At 39.3% G+C, this 26,625-nt stretch overlaps 1 long non-coding RNA gene across 1 annotated transcript; it reads right to left on the reverse strand.

Annotated features, from left to right (window-relative positions):
• On the reverse strand, positions 1–24,682 carry LOC122174820 (uncharacterized). The gene is made up of 3 exons (XR_006177154.2): positions 24,224–24,682; positions 23,461–23,516; positions 1–393 (listed from the first exon to the last, which is right to left on the reverse strand). It is a non-coding gene; the product is annotated as an uncharacterized LOC122174820 (long non-coding RNA).
• Between the last annotated feature and the right edge of the window lie 1,943 nt (positions 24,683–26,625).

Raw genomic sequence — 26,625 nt, forward strand, 5'->3', positions numbered from 1 at the left:
TAAGAAAAAAATCATATTTCCAAGAAAATGCTCTAAGCAATGAAGACACTTTAAAATCCTTATCTTCTTCAATTTAATCATGAAATAAGTATGAAGTAATACAAGCAACCACCAGAGTTTAAAGAGGTAAGCACATTTGAACAGTCATTTGTGGTTCTATTATCTAGTCATTGTAATGCTTATATATTTTCTTTAACCTCAACATGTCAGATATTTATGATGATTCCTGCAGCCAGCTTGATCTTGAGCTGAACTGTGACAACTTTGCACTGATGTATCTGTCTTCTCTATGATTGCATGTGGCTCTCTCCTTCTTATATTCTTCCATTTTTCAGTTCTTTTTATGCAGCTGTGACCTTTGTTGTGTGCTGGGTTTTTCTTCCTACAACAAATCTATAAGAGCACAGACTCTTTTTATATTCAATCCGTCTAAGCAATAACAAACTGAATTGACAACTTCAGAAACCTGTTCATTTGTGATCATCTAATGAGATCTCCAGAAGTCATCGATATTCCCTTTTTAAATAAATGTCATACTTGCATAGCCATTAAAGCCTGCTGAGGTGTCTTAAGCCTGGTATTGACCATATGGGCTATTAAAGGAAACTACATGATCAGAATCATGATTGAGTAAAAAGAATCAATTTTACTTGAGATACTGTAATCAGAGTACCGGATACTCTTCTTAGTTACACCAATTTAATACCAGTGCAATTCCATGGACTTCAGCTCATGTATAACGGTGCAAAAGGAGAGTCAGGCCCAGAATCTTGACATCTACAGTACACACCTAAAGGCTCAGTCCTATAAAACCTTATTTAGGTGAGTAAGTAAATGTTTATTCATGTGCATAGTCCCATTGAAATCAATGGGCCTAACCTACACCTTTCGGACCTACAGGAGTTTTGGCATTGACTTCAGTGGGAACAGGATGAGGCTCACTAAGTGAATATGAGAAAAGAGAAAGGGTTTCAGGATCAGACTAAGATTCTGAGATCAAAACTTATAGGGCCACATTCACTGGTATGCTCTGACTGCTTTGCTCTGCTCTGCTCCAGTGATTCAAATCAACATTAGCCTGGCTTAACTAGCTGGTCTTTTTCTTCTTCTTAGCATATGCATACTGTGCCTCAGGTGGCATGTGACCAGATTCATCACCGAGTGTGGTCCACTGGTTGGATCATTAGCTTCCCCATCCTGGGCCGGGTCCTGACGGGGAGCACAACATGAATGCTGATCCATGCCTCCCAACTAGCCAGTTAAGAGGGTTTTAGGATGGCTTGGCATTGCCAAATTACAAAAAACAAAACAACAAAAACACAGCCAGAATGCCCTGGTGAAAGTACCCTACAAATCTTGAAAAGGAGCTAGTAAAATATTATATCAGCAAATATTAAAGACTTACAAGATAACCCAGTTCTGCACACAACTTATTTCCAAGAAATAATTGACAATAGATTCAGAGAACCACTGTTCTCTGAATAAAACGGAGCATAGAGTTGCAAAAATGAGCCAGCTTAAGTACTTACAATGTAATATTGTATGGGCAGATAAGTTTTTATGACCCATATGTACACTTAGGAAAGAGATTAACAGTAAGAGGTTAGGCACGGCTACAGAAGTTATTTTGATTTAATAAAGATGTTCAGTAGATATAAGAAAAATAAAGAGGACTTAAAGATTTATGAGAAAAAAGTATTGGTTCAAAGAATGTGAAGATAAAACCAAAAAGCTCTGGAGAAAAGGAACCTTTCTCATGAAGGTTTTGTGCATCAAAACCAGACACAGAAACTAAAATAAAGCTGTTAATTAGGACCCAGACCTAAATTCCTTTGTAACCAAAACTCTTACTGAAGTTAATGGGGTTTCAGATGCATAAATAATTTAGGCCTGGGACATTACCAGAGATACAAGACTGATAAATCCCATACTGAGATACAGGGCCAGGTTCATTGGTGACTCTGGCTTCTTTAAGCTGCTTTGGTGATGCAAACAACTGCAAAATACAACGAGAGCAGCAGAAAGCAGCTGGTGAACAGCACCATCAAGGCTAGCTAAAACCACAGTCATTGGAGAGACATCAGTTTAAAAGTGTTGTAACAGAGCAGATAATCAGCCCTGATTTTCCTTTCAATTGCACCAACTTTACTTCAATTGAGCTGATGGTGACAATTTGACCCAGTTAGCCCAATTCTCTGCTACCTTGCACTGTGTCAAGTGCTACCATTGGTGTGAGTGATTGGATAATTCTGATTTGGAAGCACTTCAAATCCATTTACAGAGAGGTAAATGACTGCACAAGTTGCAAGGTACAAGAGAATCAGAACTTCGTGTTTAGGATATACACATTGTCCTATTTCAAACTAAAAAGCATGTTTTCAAGCACTGTTTTTGTCCTTTCCATATGTTCCATATACTGCTTTCAAATTCATATTTCAATGCTGATATAGTTTACATAAAGCAAATATACAGAAGTAATTCTTTCAGTGCTATTTCCATTCAATTAACTACATCTTTCTTTTTCTTACGAAACAAGAATTCTATTTCCTCAAGAGCAGCCCATAATGAGAACATATCAGTAACAATCAGACTGATCCAACAAAGCTCTTCCCATACCTTTTAAAAATAAACAGTTTTAAATAAAAGTGATCATGAACATAAACAGTGATTTCCTCTTGAGAATGACTGTTGACAGAAAAAAAGATAAAAACATATCAATGGTTTGAATTTGTAAGGAAGTTAAATAATTCAGGAAATGTTTTATTCACTGATAGCAATAAAAACAAAACAAAACAGGATCTTGCTCTTTACAATATGAAGTAATGTAAGAAATAAAATATATGACATACAGCATATTTGACAAAGTTTTTCCTAACTGTAGTGAAATTTCACAAGGTGGTCAAAAACCACATTGTTATCATCACTTCCCAGCAATACAATTCTGCTAAATTATCTTTTAGGTTCTAAAATTTATTTGCACCGTTTACAGAGATGAAAGGAAAATTAAGCCATGTGTATCACTTCTTGTTTTAAAATAAGTGGTTTGTGGTTCACATTTTCAACATATTTTAACTGAAATTCACAGGAAGTGGGAATCTCAAAACCAAAAATAGATACATACTTTATTCCCCCCTCCTCTTGATTTTCAAGCTTTGATCTCATAATCAAGCACAGAAGCTATAGGGACACAGTTTAATCTGGATTTCCCCCAGCAAAATAAACTGCAAATAAAGACCTGTGCTGAGTTACTAAGAGTTAAATCATGACCAGTACTTACACGGCTGCTCAGTACACAGACGGGAGTAAAATCCCTGTCCCTTCAAAATTACTCATGCAGCTGCATAGGGATGGGTTCACAGTTGCAGTCATGTATACAAACTGGGGCTCCATTCCCTTATTTTATTCAGCTGGGAAAGACAAACCTACCCATTTCAAGTTTTTAAAAAATGGAGCAGATACTTGTAGTCCATGTTTTCATATTAAACCCACCCATTTTTTTCCAAAGGTAAAATTAACTGTGCCATTACGTAGATCTTTGAAAAAAATCTACAGTGAAAATGACTACTTAACAATTTTAAAGTGAAAGATTTCATGACTAATTTAAAAATATGTTATTAATGGTTTCCACTTTTGACTGTTTTACAGTTGTTCTCCACTTGAGATACAAATCAAAATACAGAAAATCAGACTACAGAGCTTCATAGTTTAGAGACAAAGGATCTTTGAACCACTCTCTTAGAGATTTTGGGCCTGATTTTCCACTCCATCATATCAATTGCATACCAGTGTAACTCTGTCGATGTCAGTGATGTTACACCAGCTTAGAAACAGTATGAGAATGGAAAATCAGGCTTTTTGAACTCTTATTTATGGTAATGGAAAACTATATTCACCAATTGCATATTATATAACAAGGCTTTGGGTTTTTATTATTTGTTTGATAGGGAGGATGTACAATCTTCTCATTGATAAAAAATAAAAGAGAAAATGTAAGGGAAAACAATTCTTATCATCTAGAAAGAGAGGTGCAAACGGCTGCTTGTTATAAAATGGCCACTTAGGGATGTATAGCTGCTTGGTTGTGCTAAATTTAAAGGATGCCCCTGCATTAGGGAGAGTTATTAGAAATGTAGAAGTCACCAGGGAATAGATATTTCGGAATATAGTGTTTTGGTGTTGTCTACCACATTACATTACCATGTTATATTACTAATTTACATTTGTAATTATTGCATATTTTATTAGGAAAAGTGAACAAACATTTTATTGAAATATATTGCTACTGATAAGTTTGCTACCTACATAAAAATATTGTCATAACCATGTGATGCAATTCAAAGCCAAAACATATTAACAGGACCATACAAACTGGTCTCATTCTGCCTAGTGCCATGTACATCCTATTCCCATCCTCTGGAGTTTAACTGGGGAAACTACATTCTTTAGCTGGCACAAGGCTATGGCCTCAACCATTCCTTTACCAGCTAGGAAAGCTTGCTCCCCAAGGGCATGTGAGATTATGCTGCACATTTCCAAGGATGGCTCTAAACCATGCTCTCTCTTGCTTCCCATGCTGGTACTACAGCTATACTCCTGTGCTTCCCGAGACACTCAGTTTGACATCTTTATTCCTAAAGTAAATTCATATATTACTACAAAGCTTATCTTCCTACTTCGATTGTGTCCTTCCCTCTCTGGCTCTCCTGTCTACACCACATAAAAAAAGCATTTGGTGTATGCAGTAAAGGTTCTTCACAAAATAGCTCCACCCTACTGACCTAATCATGTACCTTACTATGTCATTAACATGTCTCCTCTGCTGCACTGGTCAAGCCAGTCTCCATTGCCTGTTGGTTCACATTTTCCATAACTGCCTTTATTTAAAAAAAGAAAATTTGAAACATGCCTACATTACTTATTATTGGCCTTGTCTTCCTCTTTACATTTTCTCTGTTTTGTACTCCATGTACTGTCTAGTTATTTTGCATTGACAGGTTAGACTGGTCTGCTGACTTACTTGGCAAGTTATTCTTTATTTCAAAATCAGAAAATGTCATTTTCAAAAACTTAAACAAGAAAAAAAGTATAATAATTCTATGAAAACTTTAGAAAAAAGAAAAATGGGTTTGTTCTGAAAATTAAGGAAATGAAGAATTTTATGATGTTTTGTTTGTGGATTTTGGACTAGCTGAGTTATTTATATTATGGTCATGTCCAGATGCTCCAGTCATGATCAGGACCTCATTTCTGGAAGGAGTTCCTGACAGACTCATCTCAGCATTCACATGAAGCCCCAATGACAGCAGGTGGTATTATGAATGGGTGCTGGGGGCTGCTTATGTGGTGTCATTTAGGATGGAGTGGGCAGTGGGTAGCCCAAGAGTGAGGTTTTCTGATTTTTCAGTTTAAAAAATCTCACCAAATGACTTAGCTAATCAATCAAGATTAGCAACCGAACACCCCCCCCCCCCAAAAAAAAAACCCAAAGTTGAAGATGGCAGAACACGCACATATACACACAAACACAAAGAAAGTGACAATAATGGCAAGAATACCAGGAAGAAGCAGGTCAAACAGGATGAATCAATATATGAAAAACAAAGAAAAAAGGTTACATTTTGCATGTATAGACAAGGAATAATTGAAAAAATATATACATTATATTTTAAAAAGTTTTAGAAGGAAAGGCCATTTTTAAATGAAAACATTTTTATTTTTTAAATTTTGACTAGCTATAAAATTAATATTTAATCTAGCCTTCTGGAGCGCCTTCCTGGGTCACGTAGTTCCACACTGCTCCTTACCCCAGGTTGTTACTTTACGCCACCATTGAACTCGCAGTATTTGAGAAAACGTTAGTGAAATAGAATATTGCCACAAGATAAGGAGTTCCTGAGGCTTCTGTTCATAAATGCTGGTGCAAATAAGGATACATTGATCCTTTGACAATGTCCTGTTACAATTACTTTAGTTCTATTATGTTTAAATGATTGATGTAGATTTAATCATTTTACTCTATAGCTGGAGATGCAGTGGAGTGATACTATATTACAAATAAGTTAATTTATTTGGATTTTTAAAGAGACTTAATGTAAGTGATGTGCCATCAAAATTTTAACTTGGGGCTCTTCCAAAAAATGTCTACCTCAGTTAGCAATACATGCAATATTCCCTGCATCATATACTCTTCTCCCTTTGCACAATGATTTTGCCTAATCTCCTCTACACAAGCAATTTATTGTGGTATAACTATATTGCTCAGGAAAATCCACACCCCTAAGTGATACAATTATACCAACCTAACCCCCAGTGTAGACCAGAGGTGGTTTTACAGTAAAACACAGGGTGCCCTGGCACAGGGCCCCCCAATGACAATGGGGTCCAGGGCCAGGCAGCTGCGGGGGCAGAAGTTTGGTCCTGGCGGCTCCTGGGGCTCCTGCTGCAGGCTCTGCACCCACTGGCAGCCAAGCTCACCCCTCTCCCACCTCTTCCCCCGAGCGTGCCGTGTTCCCGCCCCCCCACGCGCTTCCCCCTCCATCAAACAGCTGTTTGCCGGCACTCTGGGAGGGAGGGCGAGGAGCGGAGCTGCAGCGCGCTTGGGAAAGGAGGCGGAGAAGAGGCGGGGGCGGGGCCTTGGGGAAGGGGATGGAATTGGGGCAGGGCGAAATAAAGGCGTGGTCCCTGCACTCCCCCTACACATACCCCCAAAGCCCCCTGCCGTGAGCCACTCGGGGCAAGGGCCTGGGGTGGGACAGGGTGCTGGGAGCACCCCTACAACCCCAGCCCCCATGCCCTAACTCCTGCACACCCTCACATCCCGAGCACCAAACAGGAGCTCCTGAACCACCACCCCACATTCCCATCTGCACCCCTCACACCAAATGGGAGATACCCCAGGTAAATGAGGAGAGGCTGAGGGAACTGGGGTTATTTAGGGCTTGTCTACACTTACATTTTATAGCGCTCTAACTTGCTGGCTCAGGGGTGTGAAAAATCACCCCTCTGAGCACAGCAAATCTGAGTGCTTTAACGCACTAGTGTAGACAGGCTTTGAGCACTGGGAGCCATGCTTCCAGCGCTCAGAGCTAATCCCCTTGTGGAGGTGGATTACCAGGAGCACTGGGAGAGTGACCACACTCACACTTCAAAGCGCTGTTGTGGGACTTTCCAGTGTAGACGGAACTTGGTCTCAAGTTGCAGTGGGGGAGGTCTAGGTTGGATATTAGGAAAAACTTTTACACTGGGAGGGTGGTGAAGCAGTGGAATGGGTTACCTAGGGAGGTGGTGGAATCTCCTGCCTTAGAGGTTTTTAAGGCCTGGCTTGACAAAGCCTTGGTTGGGATGATTTAGTTGGTGTTGGTCCTGCTTTGAGCAGGTGATTGGACTAGATGACCTCCTGAGGTTTCTTCCAACCCAAATATGTTATGATTCTATGATTAAGTGCTCCACACCCCAACCTCCTGCCCCAACCCTGAGCCCCGTCCTGCATCCTAACTCCTGGCCAGACTCTGCACCCCAACTCCCAGCCTGCTGTTGCACCCTAAATCCCTCCCAGCCCCTGCACACCCAGCCCTGACTCCTGCATCTCTCACACTCCCAGCACCCTGCCCACCCTGACTCCTGCACCTCCCCACACATTCCCACCTGAACCCCTCGCACCAAACGGGAGCTGTCCCAGGAAAGCGCTCCACACCCCAACCCCCTGCCCCAGTCCTGAGCCGCTCCCACACCCTAACTCCTGGCCAGACCCTGCACCCCAACCTCCAGCCTGATCCTGCACCCTAACTACATCCCAGACTCTGCACCACCAGCCCTGAACCCCCTCCCACACCCTAAGTCCTGGCCAGACCCCGCACTCCAACATTTTTTTACATTTTTTTTAATAAAGCGCTCTTATCCAAAGCGCTTTACAATAGTTAGCTAACGGTACAAACAATATTTGGAAAAGTCATTAAGTGGTCCGCCAAGACCCTCATCAATTTTCAAGTGGTTTGTGGAAAAATAAGTTAGACTAAAAAAATAACCAAGGTACCTCACTTTATTTTTATTTACTTCCTATTACTTTTAGGAGGAGGATGAAGAAAAATAGAATGAAAAACAGGGCCGGGGGGGGGGGGGGGGTAAGATAAGAGAGAATGTTCTTTTTATTGGCTGGGTCCCAAGGATGGGCCCCAAAAATGAAGCTAAGCACAGGGCCCCACTAATTCTAAATCCGCCACTGATGTAGACAGCACTATGTTGATGGAAGGGCTTCTCCCATCATCATAGCTACCACCTCTTAGGGGTGGGGGTGTGTGAGCTGAAAGTCATTGAACAAAACTGTAAACCCTGTATACGATGGAAACCACTTCAAGGCTGCATCCCCCATAGGCCCTAGTGCCAGCATCCCTGCCTCTCTGGGAGGTGGAGTACCTACGCCAAGGGGAGAAGCCCTCCCATCAGCATAGGTACTTCTTCACTGAAATGCTACGGCTGTGCAGCTGCAGCCATTTAAAGGTAGACAAGCCCTTAGACTTTAATTCACAGGTATTTGCACCTTCTTGAGACTTGCTTTGTGTTTTTAACCTCCCACCCAAACTCGGAGCAAACCTCACATGAAACTGCAAAGTTTGGACTGCTTTCCCCATGAAACCACAAGAAACTGCAAATTTCGTGGAACTGTGAATCAACTCACATTTGCTCAAAAGTGGGTCCAAGTTCAGTTGAAAACTCAGATTTCCCCTTCAGCATACTTATAAGTGCTAGTGAAAATGTGTAAAATTCTCAGATTTTACATTCAAAACCATTTGTGGTTACATCTGCTAGCTTCACACATTTAAAAAAAATTATACAATTATACTTTAGATTTCTTATTTAACCGCTGCTAAAGTCCTAAATCAGATGTACTTTTTTCCAGAATCTAATATTATTTAAATGTAGCCTTTGTCTATTGCTTTTTTTTTCTTTAAAAATTACTTTTCTCATTGACGTTGAAGGAAATAATGACATTAACTGAGACCTGGGTATTAGATAAAATGAATGGGATGGGATATGATAGCTAAAAAAATCGCCTTTGGAATGAATGGGATTTGATAGCCAGCCTCTCCACATTAGAATGAACAGTATTCAAAAGCAGTATGATTTCCAATAAAAGCAATTTATTCCCATGAAAATGAATGGGATTCAATAACGAACATATCTATTGAGATGTAACAGTTATCGAATCCCATTCATTTCAATAGGGACTTGAATGGCCAGATTCATTCATTTTCATGGAGATCTATTTTTTATCAAATCATATGAATTTATATGGGAATTCGTTAGCGGATATCTTATTAGTTTCCATATGGATTAATTAGCTACAGTACCTTTCAGTGATGATTCACTAGTTATCAATTCCCATACGTTTATGGGAATTTGACACAATATTATGAATTTTTTTTAGTAATACTTTCATTACGTTTACATACCTCGGTCATGATCCTGCATGTGTATGCTCAGCTTTATTCATGTAAATGGTCCTATTTAACTCAATGAGAATACTCCCTTGAGTAAATTTAGGCACATACAAAGTATTTGCAGGATTAGGCCTTAAATATTTTGATTAAGATTGTCCTTGATTTAGGCATGATTAAAGGGTGGCACACAATTCCTTCCCTGTTTCTACCTCTGCTACTTACCCAGACCATTAGCAGACTATTATACCTTTCTCAGCTGTGTTGGTGGGGGGTGGAGTCAAAATCTCCCTGTTCCCTGATCCTTATCATCTACTCCTCACCCACCCATGCACATTCCCGGACGTGCAGCTCTTGTTTGCCCCCTGAGCACCAGGAGATGCAGGGAGACTGGGAGGCCACACAGGGCTATGGTAGGAGGAAAGCTTATGATTGGCAATTTTAAAATTAAGAAGCAGATGTTATTTTAAAAGATGTGCACTAGTTCAACTGGAATTATTTTGGGGAAGTTCTATAACCCACATTATGCAGGATGTTAAATCAGATGATCACACTGGTCCCTTCTGGCCTTGAAATCTATTAATCTATGATCCCGGATGGCCAGATAATGTCATGCCACAATAATGTTATGTCACAATCTGCACTAAAGGAATTAAAACCTTTAAACAAATAATGCAGGCATTAGTTTTTAGGAAATAATGTAGGAGACAATGAAAACATCTTGCATGGGTTGCACAAGTTATTGGGCTTCATGTAGGAATTACTGTGTGAGAAACTACATGGCCTGTGTTATACAGCAGATCAGACTAGATCATCACAATGGTCCCTGCTGGCTTTAAACTGTATGAATGTATATGTTCACAGAAATCCTTTGTGTTGAGAGCTGACAATAAAGAATGTGCCCCATCCTGGAAGCTCTTGGCCCACTTGGGCTCTGACCAAAGCCCACTGACTTCAGTGGGCTGTGGAGATGGCCCCTTAAATAAGCAAATGAGAAGGGAAAGTGATAACATAGAAGGGATATATAATCTATATGGGTCACATTCAAACAGGAATAATTTCTGTATTATTGAATTGTGAAGGCTGGCCTATATTAAAAGTGAAGGAGCTGGTTGCCTCTATAAATTGGTCAAATTGTTAGTGTACTGTGTAGACCAAAAAAGGGCTTCCACATACTATAGCTACAACTTGCCAGATCTTATAAAAGCCTTTCTCCTCCCCACCCCCTTCAAACTTTGCTATTTCCACTGCACACTTTTGTAAAGTTAACCTATTTGGAAAGGGTTTAAAAACTCAAAAAAACAACAACACTATGGGTATGACCTTCATCTCCCCCCACATACTCTGGCCTCTTCATACTGGGTAAGAGCAACAAAGCCACCCCTGGTATTGTGTAGGTGGCCAGAATTCTTTTTGGAGTTGTGCTCACTTACACCTGTCATGGATTGGATTTACAGTCTCTGTGAAAATTTGTCTTTTAATTAATATTTCTTTGTTTTTTTCTTTTCATTAGAAATAATGAAAAAAATTGTGTGAAGAAAAAACAGTACCTATCCCATGTTAAAATTTAATTAGAAATTCCATAGAAGCAGTATGTCCATACTGCTCATGTCTGCCTCATGTCAACTAGCAGCAAACCATTGGGTTCCATTTGAAGAGATATTAATGGAGTCCTGTCCAGTCCCCACATTTCCTTGGCTGTGCATTTAATTTATTTTGAGAAAATATCTTTTGCTGATTTATACCCTTTGAACCATGTTTCTTCCTGTGTGTAATTTTCTTTTTGAGTTAGATTCCTGAAAAACACAGGAATCTAGCACATTAATATGCTGGATCTCAAGGTCTTATTCAGAGCCTGGTCGTGGCCTGACAACTGCACAAAGAGGGAACCTCACAAACAGATCGCCCCTTCTCATGCAGAAGAGAGATACAGTTGTCTCTCCGACAGCATCCCCCATTCCCTCACACTCTGTGGAGCAGGGATGGCCACCCTGAGCCTGAGAAGGAGCCAGAATTTACCAATGTATATTGCCAAAGAGTCACAGTAATACGTCAGCAGCCCCCCATCAGCTCCCCACCCTGCTCCCAGCGCCTCCTGATCAGCTGTTTCATGGCATGCAGGAGGCTCTGGGAGGGAGGAGGAGGAGCAAGGGCACTGCAGGCTCAGGGGAGGTGTTGAGAAGGGGTGAAGTGGGGGCAGGGCTTGTGGCAGAGCCAGGGGTTGAGCAGTGCGCACCCCCTGGCCCATTGGAAAGCTGGCACCTGTAGCTCCAGCCCTGGAGTCGGTGACTATACAAGGAGCCACATATTAGCTTCTGAAGAGCCGCATGTGGCTCCGAAGCCACAGGTTGGCCACCCCTGCTGTGGAGGTTGTGAGCTCTGGTAATCTGAAGAGAGGGAGGAAATGGATGTTCCTCTTTGGAAACATCTGGCAGATTTTCCTGTGGGAGTTGGAGACTGGGCCTTCAGCCATTAGACAAGCAGTTTGAATGGAAATTTGTAAGAGAAAGCAGTCTGGAGCAATTTATTAATCCTGTGTCTGTGTCTAATCATATTCTCTCCTAAAACAATACTGTAATTCTTGACTCTAAAGCTACCTAATGATTTAGAATATTTACAGAGTATAATAGTAAAAAGTTGTGTTTTTGTTTTGTTTTGATTAAGGGACATGTTTAGCTCCAGGAAAAAAAGTCCAAGAAAGAGGCAGGAGCAACAATAGGGCAGCATTAAATGTAGCCCGGGGGGGGGGGAGGGGTGTCAAGGAATAAAATAATGCCTGATTGTATAAGATCTGTAGATGAGACCAACTTCAGAACTTTTCTTAATTTCAGGGTTGTTTGGCTTTGAATTCTGATTCAGGCTCATTACAGAGATGGGTCTGAGCTGCAAAATTGAACTCTGGAAGTTAGAATTGAATTTTGTGACGTGAGTCCATTTGTAGTTAAAACGACACCTTTTTACTCAAGAGTTTAACTTCCTTTGTATATTTTGAGCCATGTTGCCTTACTTCACTTGTTTTTTTTATTTTTTTTTTACTGCTGTTTACTCTTATAAGCACCGTAGAGCTAATACAACTATAGGAGAAGGAGTTGCTAAGTTTCTGCAGTAAAATCTTTATTACTGATGATAATTCTCATACAAGAAAAGACCCAGCTTTACTTTTAGATCCTTTTAGACAATTAAAAAATAAAATATTTGTTTTGTTTTGCTTCTAAATAGAACAAATTTTATAAGGAAATCAGAGACAATAAACAGGGATAATGCAACTTTGACAAAGCCATTTTTTCAGAATGACCACACATTGAGATGCCATTTTCAGGTCAGTGGTCACTAAGAGGTAACTCATAGACAACATGAAGCTTGCATGTTCATTTCCAAACAAACCTGATATCATTTTTGATGAGCATACAAGTTTGGTTGTTAAAGGTAAGTGTGTTAACATAATCTACTTAGACTTCTGTAAGACTTATTCCTGCGTGACTGATTAAAAAAAAATGACACTACACAAAATCAATGTAGCCCTTACTAATTGGATTAAAAACAGTATAGATAGATCTCAAAAAGTAATCATAAATGGGGAATCATCATATAATAGTGGGGTCATGCAGGTATCTGTTCTTGGCTCAAAGCTATTCAATACCTTAATCAATGATCTCAAAGAAAATATAAAATTATTACTGATAAAATTTGTAGATTCCCCAAAAATTAGTGGAGTGCTAAATAATTATGTGGACAGGTCAGTTAAAAGACAAACGTGGATTGCTTGGTAAGATAGGATCATTTGCATAACATGTTTTAATGTAGCCAAATGCAAGGTCCTACATCTAGTAGCAAAGAGTGTAGGTCACACAAGATGAAGGACTGTAGCCTGGAATGCAGTGAAACTGAAAAGGATTTAGGGTTCTCTGCAGATAACCAATGGTACATGAGCTCTGAGTGCAATGTTGTATCTAAGAGTGCAGACACCATCCTTGCCTTTAGAGATAGGAGAACATCAAGAAAGAGTATGGAGGTGGTTTTACCTCCGTATACACCCGGGGTCGGCAACCTCTGGCGCGCGGCTCGCCAGGGTAAGCACCCTCATGGGCTGGGCCAGTTTGTTTACCTACCACGTCAGCCAGTTTGGCCGATCGCGGCTTCCACTGGCCGCGGTTAGCCGCTCCAGGCCAATGGGGGAGGCGGGAAGCCACGGCCAGCACATCCCTCGGCCCACGCCACTTCCTGCAGCCCCCATTGGCCTGGAGGTCATTATTAGAATACTGTGTCTTGTTCTTGTTTTCACACATGAAAAATTTGAAAAGGTTTGGAAAAGAGCCACAAGAATGATTCAAGGTCTGGAAACCATGCCTTAAAATGAGACACTTAGGAAGCTCAATCTATTTAGCTTATCCAAGGGAAATTTAAGAGGTGACTTAATTATGTACTATAAGTATCTTCATGAGGAAGCAATTTCTAATACTAGACAGCTCTTTAACTCAAGCTCATTATCTCAAGGCATAATGAGATCCAGTAGTTAGAAGCTGATGCTAGACAAATACAAGTAGATATGAGGCCCAAATTTTAACAGTAAGGGTAATTAATCATTCAAACAATTTGCCTAGGAATGCTTATATTCTCAATGACTTGCAGTCTTTAAATCAAGACTGGATATCTTTCTAAAAGTTATGCTATTGCTCAAACAGAAATTATTGGCTTGGTGCAGAGTTTACTGAGTGAGGTTCTTTAGCTTGTGTTTTGTAGAAGTTCAGACTAGATAGTCATAATGGTCCTTTCTCTCCAAAAGGTGAGAGAATGTGTTGCCATACCAGCAGGAGATCAGAGAAGAACAGAGAGGAGATTCTTTCTAGTCTCTCTGGTTTGGAAAGAAAGAGGTTAATTAAATTGGGCGAGATTGGAGCCCCTCCTTCTCCCAGTAACTAGGAGATGGGAGTACTTCTCTCAGCAGTAGAGAAAAGAGAGGTAAGTAAGTGGAGGAAAGCAATAGTAAAGGCACTCGCTCTGTTAAATGCAAATAGAGTGGCACTAAGCCTTTTTGGCAAGGATTTTCTGCAGGAATTGCCCATCACTGCCTTTGGTATTTATGATATTTTCACCACTGGATATGTGACACAGATGAATGTCTCTATGCTGCACTTGCAATTTTTGTGCCACTGAATTATGGTACTAGTTCATCGGAGTCTCCAGGATTCAGAAAGAATTTGAATTTCATTAGCATTTTTTCACTGGGCACAAATTAGCCTTAATTTTTAACTAAATTTATAAATCTTACTATATCAATGTCCCTACATCAGAATTCCTTATGGAAAATACATAGAAACCATCAATACATGTCCTCTTTGTGAAATTACTTGTCTTTTCTATCCCTAGCTTTTTGAAAAGGATGAGACACTGCACCCTACATAGATGGCAGAGTGTGCTCCACAAGCACAGAAACACATTTTTGTTGTTGAGCTATGCAGCATTGCAACTCGCATAAGAGTCTGTCCCTCTGTTAAAGTATTCAGCTTTTTGAGAGGCTTCATCATTTTCACTAATGGAGAGATGATTTTTTTTACACATTTGTTCTGTCATCGTTTTCGTGGTCTGATCCAATCACTAACTGAAGTACAAGGACATTTGGTCAGATACACCACTATACAGTCTTTGTAGTGCATGTTATTATTCATTAAATGGGAGAAGATATTTTTCCTCTGATAGGGTGATAAAATAAAACACACATATTTGGGGGTTGAATTACACGGTCACAGTCATCACAAAAGTAATTGCCATTGGGTAGCTGTGCCACTGAGGGTCTAGAGTGATTAACAATGCACTCTGAGAATACACTTTTGTCTTTTAAGTTGGGCTTCTTCCATAAACCATCAGGAGAAGATCTTTAAACAAGTTATTAAGGTCAGGGTTATTTTGAAGAATGTTCTAATGTTTCCCGATAATTGCTTGGATTCCACCTAGCTATTCTTTAACCTAGTGACATGGCTAATAGAAAGTTATTTGTGTTTTGATGCAGGGTATTCCAATAAAAGCTCCATTCATGTTTTTTTTCTAATTCCAGGCTTATTCTAGACATTAGGGAATCTTACTTAAGAAAATTACCCTATTAAAATAAAACTTCTCTTTCAACCCATCAGACCTTTTCAATAAAGCCTTTTATGTTAGAGAATCGCTTTAAAATAAAATGTTATTTAATCAGTAAAACATGGCTTTTATTAAAGATAGTGATTTTATTCATTTATTTATTTGGCTTATGTGAAGGTTTGTGTCTTTTCTAATAATGACAATATTTCATCTCAAAACTTGTTAGTAAGGCCATGTATCAAAATAATAACCCTATGTCCCTTTTAGACAATGTAAAGGAGAGGAAATATTTTAAGAAATGTTTTCTGTACCTATCAAAATAAACTAATTTGTATAATTTGTAATTGACTTTTCAGAGTTAAGTTTTTATTTAGCAGGTTATATTTTCTTCCCTTCAATCCGAAAATGAGGGCGATCCATGTATTTTATTTCTCTTTGGATGTAAAACATGTCACTTTGTAACTGACTAATTATATGCCAGATCAGGGGTCGGCAACCTCCGTCACGCAGCTCACCAGGGTAAGCACCCTGGCAGGCCGGGCCAGTTTGTTGTCCTGCCATGTCAGCAAGTTTGGCTGATCGCGGCTCCCACTGGCCGCGGTTCACCATCCCAGGCCAATGGGGGAGGCGGGTAGCCGCAGCCACTTCCCGCCTCCCCCATTGGCCTGGGACAGCGAACCGCGGCTAGTGGGAGCCGCAATTGGCTGAACCTGCCAACGTGGCAGGAAAACAAACTGGCCCGGCCTGCCAGGGTGCTTACCCTGACGAGCCATGTGCCAGAGGTTGCCGACCCCTGTGCCAGATTATGAAACCTATACTAACTCTGAATGCTACCTTACACCACAAGCAGTGCCTCTGAAGTCAATGGGACTGCTTGTGGTATAAGATTAGCACTCATTGTAAGTCAGGGTATCAGAGTCTGGCCATATATGAGTTTTGCCACAGTAAGAAATACAGGATCTATTCTACTGTGTAAAAATGATATTATATGTCTCCAAATGAAGCAAGTCTGCATATTATCAAGGAATAAGATCTTATTATTACTTGAACACTGTCAATGCACTTGGATCGGTACAAGACAAAAAGGAAGATACACTTCCTGCCATGTTTTGAGTTAGATAAGCTACATATTATGGACTGACAATAAGGCAAGTGACAAAATGTGGGATTATATCTCATAGTGGTACAGGTTTTTGTTTGCTCCACGCATCTTCACTGTCAGTATTTTACTTGATGGTTTTGGGGACAAAGTATGCAAGAGAGTAGGGAGTATCTGGCTCACAGGAAGATGGTACTCCATACTCCCTTGATATTAATGGAAGCTCTGCCCATGTATGGAGATCATAATATTTAAGTTAAGTAAGCATTTTGCCCTTAAAAATACTTATTTACTGCATAAATTAAAAAAGCCCTGTACAAATGAAGTAACAGTTTGAAAGAAACCAAAATATAAAATTTAATAATGGATAATTTTCTTGATTTAAAATAAAGATGGGAATGGCACCTGTATTGGTGAGGACACAGTAATGGCCTCCGTCATATAAGACCCGCTCCTGAATTCCTTAGCCATGAGATCACCCAAAAGGCACAACTGGTAAATCAGAGTGATTGTCCAAACCTAAGTGTTCCCAGACAGATTCTAATGGTAGAGGAAACACCCTGTGACTAGGAAACTCAGTGAAGATTTAGCATCTTAAATCCATTGGCACAAAATAATCTCTGGTGTAATTCAAATGAAATCCTTTGGAATTATTCCAGGCACAATGTTAGCCTAATCTGATAAAGATGAGATACTGTAAATACTGTACAGTGTCAGAGATGCAACTGTTCAGTAACTATCCCAGCCTGATAAAGAGCTCTTGTCCCATTAGTGCAAACAACCTGTCTGCCCCATTCTTAACTCTGTCTGCCCCATTCTTTCAGGGATCAGAAAGAGCCTTCAAGAAGAAGCACTTCCCTACTCTTCAACTGGAAGTCAGGTGGAACATCTAAAAAATAGTTTTGAAGAAAACAGGAAAGAAACAACCAACACTTGGAAAGGAGTGGAGGGAGGAGGACGGCATGTAGGGATAGCCACACTACTAACATTCAGTCACTAACACAATCCAATCTTCAAAGGATCTCAACCAACTCATTAAAATAGGAGGTTAGTTTTTAATGAGAAGGTATACAGGATGCCCAATATAATTAGACAGTGGGCTCTGGAGGATTTACAGGATTTATGAACTTTTGAAAGCATGGAAATAGCTGAGCAAACTAAGTTTAGTAAGAACTCTCCCTAATATTTTGCTCAACCTACATCTGTAAGTTGTTTTAATACATATGCTTTGAACCCTTTGAGGCACTGTAAAACAACAGTTCCTTCCTCACTGGCTGGTTTCAACAGAAAATCGTCCCATGAATATATCCTTTAATCTTTCTCTCTCCTCCACATTCTTCCACAATGAAACTTATCCTTTTGTATAGTAGTAAATCCTCCACATTCACTTCACTTACCTACAAAACAGTTTAACTCAGGCACTTTGTTTAAAGAGCTAAAAAAGAATCAGTGCATTCATGGAAGAATATGCTTTGTTATATATTTGTTTACTACCATGTAGTCAAAAATGCACGTGTTTTGCATTGGTGCATCTTTTAGATGAAATACTGTCAACGGACAGTAATTCCATTAATTTTGTAATGTAAACTGAACAAATCTATACTGGAGTCAAAAAGGGTGATTTGGAATTTTATAAACAGAAGGTTCAAATGATATTTTGCACAGAATTATAGGAAGCCTACTGCATTGTTTAGATTTATTATGTTTCTCCCCAGCTCAATCTGCACTTTTCCTTTGTCCCATGGGCCCTTTTCCCTTAGTTTGCTTTTGTCTTCCATGTCTAAATCTGGTGGCCTCCTTTCTGTGCCCCCTGTCTCTTTTTCTCTTTTTCCTTATGAGAAGGTTTTTCATGTAAGCACTTACCAGACTTTTTATTTTTTAGGAAATAAAAGAGCTGAATGCATGTTTTAATACATTTTTAATAGCCATTGCTGACAGACAAGACACTTTCTTGGTATTGTCTTGCATTTTTATTATGTTAAAAGACTTTTATTTTTATCAATATCTATTGTGCCATCCAGTTAAAATGACAAAGACTCCCACGCTGAGCAAATTGAACGAGTCTTTCACTTCATTGAAGAAAAGGACTAGTTCTGGCTGGACTTTTTTTTTTTTTAGGAGGGGAGAGTCATTGTTCATATTCTATTGACTCTCTAGTTCCTGTTAAATAATGTTAATGTATTATTAAGAGAATATTCCTCTTTAGTATACAGATAACTTTCTTGAAACATCACTACATTTTAGGCATCAGTATATGAGATTCAGTCTGTTGCTGCCCCCTAAAGAAAATATGGAAGCACTGTTGCATAGTATACTTTAGATTTTCATATAATTTAAAAGCCACACAGTATACCTTCATCATCTCATAGCAATTTCTCAAGTCATATGTATCAGGAGCACACATCCTACAAAAGGACTTAAGGGGAAAAGATATATATAAAAGCAAATAAACAATGAATACTGGGCTAAATCCTGCTCATATTACTTACTTGCAGTCACTTACCTGAGTAAGAAAAGCAAGATCTGGTCCAGTCTTTCCTTTCCAAAAGTGAATAATATTCATTCATTTAATTGTGTATTTCAGTGACCTCATATCTAAGTTATTGGGTCTATGCTTATATTCCTGCTTGTGTATTATGGTATATGTTTGAGCTATTGTTTGTCATACCTTCTGTGTTCAGTGCAATTTTGCTTTCAGCCATCTGACTCCAAGCTGTTGGAATGCCCTTCCATGTGACTTTCATGCTTGTAATTCTCTTAGCATATCATGATTAAGGTGCTATTTAGAACATTGTTTTTCTTTTGTTAATTTTGATACTATTTTATGAGTGAAATGCAGTCGGGCATGGAGGGCAAGTCCAAAGGCCCTTTCCAGAACTGAAGCTTAGTGTAGGTGCTGCACAGGGGAACTTCACGGCCTTATAACTCCCACCCCCACCCCCACCCCACCCCACCCCCGTGTGTTGTGAAAGGGATCTCTGCATATGCATTGTAAAGGGCTGTGAAATGGCCAAGAAAAGGGCTAAAATTGAGGAAAAGCCAGTGGATCCACATTCTCATGAATGTGGTGGGTGCAACATATGTAAAAAATATGCCACCAGTTTTTGGGTTAGACAGAAGAACTATTGGGTAAAATTCTATGGTCTGGGTTATGCAGAAGGTCAGACTAAATGAGCACAATAGTCCTTTCTTTTTGGTACCTATGAAGGTGACATGGGGAGATGCTGGTCCCAGGCTGTTAAAGAGACAAGGTGGGTGAGGTAATACCTTTTATTGTACCAACTTCTGTTGGTGAAAGAGACAAGCTTTTGAGCTTACATAGAGCCGTCATTCAGGTCTGAAGAGCTCTGTGTAAGCTCAACAGCTTGTCTCTATCACCGACAGAAGTCAGTCCAATAAAATGTATTACATTACCCACCTTGTTGATGTTGTGACAGTTACCCTATTTGTAACATCTGTAACTTAATAGTGATATAGCAAAAATGTTCAGAAGTGATTTGAAATTAGGAGTGCTTCCATTTTTGGGTGCCCAATCGAAGATACCTTAAAAGGGCTTGGTTTTCAGAGGATGGAAATACTGCGCTTTCTGAAAATCATGTTCGTTAAAATCATGTGTCAGGGTGGGCACTGAAATCACTAGTCACTTTTGAAAAGTGTGTCTATAGCATCCTAGAAATGCATTTCACCTGCATAAATCCTGATTATGAAGATAAAAAGCAGGTGAAGTGCAGGGCCCAGGAAGTGGGAATGGGAAGGTGAAATATATAAATTAATCCACATAACAATCCCATTCATTTTAGGCACTTACAACAGCCTTGTGTACCCATGGGCTGCAGGACACCCTTAAAATGAGAGCACTCCAAATTTCAAATCACTTCTGAACATTTTTGCCACAGAGCTCTTCAGACCTGAATGACAGCTATATGTAAGCTCAAAAGCATGCCTCTTTCACCAACAGAACTTGGTACAGTAAAAGGTATTACCTCACCCACCTTGTCTCTATAATAGCCTGGGGCCAATGTGGCTACAGCAACACTGCAAACAACATCAATAACCAGCAATTTGCATATGGGATCCTATTGCCAAGGCTTCACCAGTTATCACTAGTAATACTTTTTTATGTTAATTAAGAACTCATACAAAGTAATGAAAAAGGAAAAACTGTTATTCAAACAATTAAAAGACCAAAAAGTTTAGTAGTTTTATGGCTTTACTCCTGTGCGAAAAGTTTATCTAATATGGCCTGAAGTGCTTTCCTTGTGACTTTTGCTCAAAACAGTATTTGCTACTAATTTTAAAGTACCTTTATTTTTAACACTTTTGGTTAAAAAAACAGCTAATTTAAAAACAGAAAAATAGGGCCTGATCCTGCAGATTCTTATGTGATTAGCTCTTGCTCAGGAAGGCAGACTTGTTGGCTTCATCATTGGTATCAGACTACTTGCATGCCTTAAAGACTATTGAAATGTATAAGAGATTGCAGTCCAGTTAAAAGCAAATGAAACAAAAGGTTTAATAAAACAGCTTGGTGATTTTTCCATTTGTTCAATGGGATATTTCAGTGGACCTTAAAGAAACAACTGTGAAATCGAAATGTATTGCAGGAAATGACATATTTCTAAATACTAAACCTTCGTTTTTTTTCTGGTAATACCAACACTTCTTTTATTATGAACATTTGGATGATGAAAAATGACAGAAAACTATGAATATATTCAATAAGGGCCCAATCCCATAAATCCGTGTTAATCACAGTAATCCTTATTCATGGTAGTAAGCAGTCCCACTGAAGTCAACTGAACAGCTTCCATAAGCATAGATAACTAATGTGAGTTAGGGTGTGCAGGCATGGCAGCAAAGAAGCCAACATTGTTTTCATACCCATTAATTCTCTTTAAGATACTCAACTTTTACAGTCCAATTGCATTCCTTTTTCTCACATTATTAATACAATTTCATATGTGTTCTTTAATGAATGCTCCTACTTCAAATCATCAGGTCAAACCATTTGCTCCCATATGATATGGAATATTTTCTATTACGTATAGAGGCTTTGTTAATTAATCATTCCCAGAAGTCAATGGGAGTTATGCCAAAATGCCAGATTGTGCACATTTACTCACACTGAATAGTACCTTACTGCTAAAATTGTACCTTACTGATATCAACGTAAATACCAATGGAGTAAGTTACTATCCACCACTAGCAAGGCCCTGAAGAACCTGGGCCTGAGTGGGTTAAGTAAGGACTGTGTGATTTGGCCTAATACAAATAAAATATATGAAGGGGATAATTATTTTACAAAGAAAAAGAATAAGCATCTATTGTCTGTTGATGAACTCTGTGATGACTGCACTGCACAGCACTCTGGATAGCAGTAAACAACTATTGTACTTGTGAAGTCAGATTTATTTTGCACATGTAGGACATTATTTTCATCCTTGGTCTTCAAGGACGCTTCATTCAGGATCTAAAATGTTTCATCAAACAATGTAGCATCTGTTAAAATTATAATCACTCACATCAAGAATTCATCTCAAAAGATATACTGTACTTCACTTGCTTTGTATTTATTACCTGAAAAGTAGGTGTCTCAACAATGTGGGAGATATACAGCAGGCATATTTGATGGGAAAAAAGGGTATTTGGCTACATTTTTGTTTTTAGTTAACATTAAAAGTGCAATAATGCTCATTTAGAAATACAGGTAGGTTTTAACTGTTTTTATGGGCAATGCAAAGTAATAAATTTATTAATCGATTATTTATTAATAGATTTATTAATCTATTATGAATAGTTTATTTGTCATGAAATATGTTAGGTGGGGTCTATTCTATTTTTGTTGTGATTTGCAAGAAATAAAATTGTTCTGGTTACTGTGAGGTAAAAATGAAGGAGGCTTTTAAATTCTCTTACGCTTCTCAATGGAGTCTTGTGGGTCTGGGTTAGGTATGGGGGGCTAGCCAGTAGGGCCTATAGGCCGCAGTTATCTTGGCATCCAAGTTTCATCATTTTTTAATCCATACTAATTTAAAAAAATGCTAGTATTTGTATATGATATGATATTCCAGATTTAGAATGACCCCACACCTAATAGCTGCCCTTTCTCTCTCTCTTTTTTAATCTAATATTTCTTTTTTTGTCTTTTCTGATTTGCTTATGTGCCTGTTGACTGTGCTTGAGGCAGTTCAGTATGTATTTGAGGCAGGAAAGAGCATTAGTTCTTTTTTCAATAGTTTCTGTTTCTCTTATTCTTTTCTTTTACATCTTTCTCCAAGGTTCCCTAAAGTCCTTGTCTTTCTTCAGTTTTTATTTCTTTCTAGAAACAGCAGTATATCCTGGGGATGTATTATTGTTTCTAGAAGAACCCTTATCTCCCCCATGAAATTTCCCTGCCAGTACAGAAGGGAAGAGGAGTTCACTATGGGGCAGAAGGTTCGGGGCTTGTGTGGAAGCATATGGTCTGTTCCCTTCTCCTTTAATGGATCCTGAAGATTTTCAGAGTCCCTGTGGACTCCAGTCAATTGAAATTTGAGTTCGGGGCAGCTCTGCTCAAGTGCAGGAGTGTGCCCAAATTCAGTCAGTTGCAGAACTAGAGCCTAAGATTTCTACTATTGATTTTCAGCTTGTCTATACTTTAAAATTAATCCAGATTAAAGTAGTGTGTGAATTTAAAGCACAATAGGTATTCCTGGATAACTAAAAGTGGATCTTATTCCGCAGTAAATGCCCATACGAAGTAATTCAGGAATATGTATTCCTTCTGAAAGGCAGTATAGTAACAACATGGATGATGTTAGAAACTGGATTTCTATTGCCTGAAGTGACCTTGTGCAAAGTCTGTTCTCTTACCTGTAAAATGGGTAAATGAGAGTTGCGTTCCCAAGAGGTCTTGATTGATAAAGATTCTAAAGTGCAATAGAAATATAAACTGCAGTCAGTGGAAGAACTGAGAGTTGGATTCATGGCTTGCAGCTCATTGTGAACATATGAAAACTCACATACATGTTTTTTTTCCCCTGAGATGCAGTCAGATTTGACTGACCAAATGTAAGAGCATGACACTTGGTAAATCTGATCACCTTTGTTTCACTCAAGTCCACCAGGCAAATGATTGAAGTTTGCTAGCACACACAACCTCAAACATGACAAAACCCCGGTGATCATCAATGAGTTTGACAGTCACAGTGTCAAATGGGGCTATGGCGTAACTGATGAAAATGGCGGACTATCTGAGTCATGGGCAGAAGCACACCACTTGAGAGCTTAATTCAAAACCCCAAGCTCCCCAGTTCTTTCAACAGTAGGTGATGGAAACACAGCTACAAACCTGATCTGGCATATGTCAGATACAACATAGCTGGTTTATGTAACAAACTTAGTTTGGGTCCACTTCCACATTTGCAGCACTGGCTCATCACCATCCAGTGAAGCCATAACACTGAACTCAATCCCATTCTGGCACCACTGTGATTTTAAGAAAAATCTCAATGGCACTGTGAGAAAGATTGAAACAGGACTAGAAAATCATGCCTGGTTTGTCAATGTGGTGTGCGCTGTATCAAAGAAGCATATTCCATGAGGCTGCAGAGCAAATTATGTAGCCAGGACTAACCTCTTAGTTGTCAGATAAGTATGAAAAATACAAGCAGAAGTTCAAAGCAGATACATTCACTGAGGATGCCATAGCAGCCGCTGAAGAACTGGTCTCGGCAATAAAGAAGGAAAACAATAAGTCATGGTATAATTTCACTAAGAGTGTGGACATGACCCACAGCACTAAGAAAACATGAATGACTATGAAAAACCCAAGGAAGGCAGAGCAACACTTCAGCATTACCGCAGACCAGGTCGCCCACTAATTTCTGGAAAATGGCAGGGCACTGAACAAATACCCCGAGATACAGATAAAGCATCGAGAAGAACAGGAGACTTCTTATTTTGGTGCACAATGACCAAATTAACCTCCAGAAATTAATGCCCTCAATAATGGCAAAGACACCGATCTAGATAATATTTGTACTGAACAAGTCAAAACCGTCAGACAGGTAATAAAGAATTGGTTACTTGACTTGTTTAACACATACTCAGCCATATACAAAGTATCCAAGATCTGATGACTAGCATGTGTTGTGGCACTCCTGAAGCCAGGGAAGAATGCAACAGAGCTGAAGAACTTCAAGCCTATGTCACTACTCTGGCACCACTACAAACTGCAGGAGCTTCTCATCCTAAACCACCTGTTGTAACTCACTGATAAGTACCTAATCCCAGAGCAAACTGGATTCCACTCAGGCAAGTCATGCACCAGTGAAGTGCTGAACATCACTCAATACATCAAAGATGGCTTTGAAAAGAATATGGTAAAAGGCACCATGTTTGTTGACCTATCAGCAGCATGCCATACAGTGAATCACCAAAGTACTCAGTAAAATATACAACATGACAAAAGATCACCACTTTGCAGTATTGACAGAATATCTACTAGAGAACTGACATTTTACGTAGAACTATGTGGGAAGTGGAGCCAATGGTGGCAACAGAAAACAGCCTACCACAAGGGAGCATACTCTTGCCAATACTTGTACATGAATAAACAACTGATATATCTCAGCACAAGTAGTTTTATTTATACTGACGACCTAAGTGTTTCTGCCCAAGCCAAGGATCTTACCCAGACTGAAGATATATTAACATAGACGTTGTCTTGGCTCTCAATCTACTACACCAAGAACCAGTTGTGCACCATCCCAGCAAAAATGCAAGTATCTTCCACCTTCGAAATCGGAACAACATTCTCAGGAAGCTTGCAAATTCAAAATGGGGACTCAATCGAGGAACGCTAAGAGCCACCCCACTTGCACTTTGCTCTTTGACAGCCAAATATGCATAGCCAGGGTGGAAAAGATTGGCTCACACAAAGAAGCTGGACCCTGATATGAATGACAGCTGCCACTATATCACAGAGAATCTAAAATCAACATATATGAACAGCCTTTAAGTGCTTGACAGAATCGCTCCACCAGATATCAAGAGATTGATCATAAAAAAATGTAATGTTTATGATAGGCAGAAGATACCAGACATCTGCTACATGGACACTCTGTGGCAGTCAGTCACTTGAAATCAAGGAAATGCTTCCTATCTGGAATGAATTGCTTAAAAAATCACCAATAGCCACACAACTGGAAGTATGGTACACACGGCTAGAAATAGTCAATGAGGGCATCAAAATGCAGACTAATGTTGCTGAACATCTTCCTGCAGGTGTGGAGAAATTTAAATCATCCCCAAATAAGAGTTGGCAGGGCAAAAGGCAATATGCAGAAGTGGGGCTATTCCAATCCCTCAGATTTGTGACTGTGCTGAAACACAAGCCATGGAATATGAATTGGTCTGCTGGCTTCTGGAAGACCATGAAGATCTTGCCAGGGCTACAGACAAGCTACATTCTATGCCCAACACTGGAAAAATCTATGAATGTGATGGAAGGACACGAAAGGAAGACTGAGGTCTTGCACCAACTATAGTGTGGCAGCTATTTTTAATTAATTCATTCTCTTCTCTCCCACAAGAAAGATTATCTGGCAACACTTTGCTATGATGTGCATAGACTATGATATGGGTTAGACTAGATGACCCCTGACTTCCCTTTCCAACCCTATGATTAGATGATCTTAGAGTTGTAATTTCAATTTTGAAAAGAGAAAAATTATTTTTAAAGTGCTTAAGAATAGCAACTACTTATCAAAATCTTTAGAATAAAAGTAAAGTACTAAATGTATGATAGAAAAAGCAATTGGAAATTCATCTCAGGAGGAAAAATTCACAGAAGATAAGGAAAATAGATGGAAAAAAACTACAAAGTAACACAAACGTTAAAGTAAATAACATATCTCCAAAAGGGTTCCAAATTAAAAGTCTTTAATACTCCAGAAGTTAATATATTCTGTCATGTCAATTATACAGGTGGGATTATTTTAATATATAGTTGAATATGAAGTTGTTTGCACGTAT

The sequence above is a fragment of the Chrysemys picta genome, chromosome 1 (genome assembly GCF_011386835.1).
Source record: "Chrysemys picta bellii isolate R12L10 chromosome 1, ASM1138683v2, whole genome shotgun sequence".
NCBI lineage: Eukaryota > Metazoa > Chordata > Testudines > Emydidae > Chrysemys > Chrysemys picta.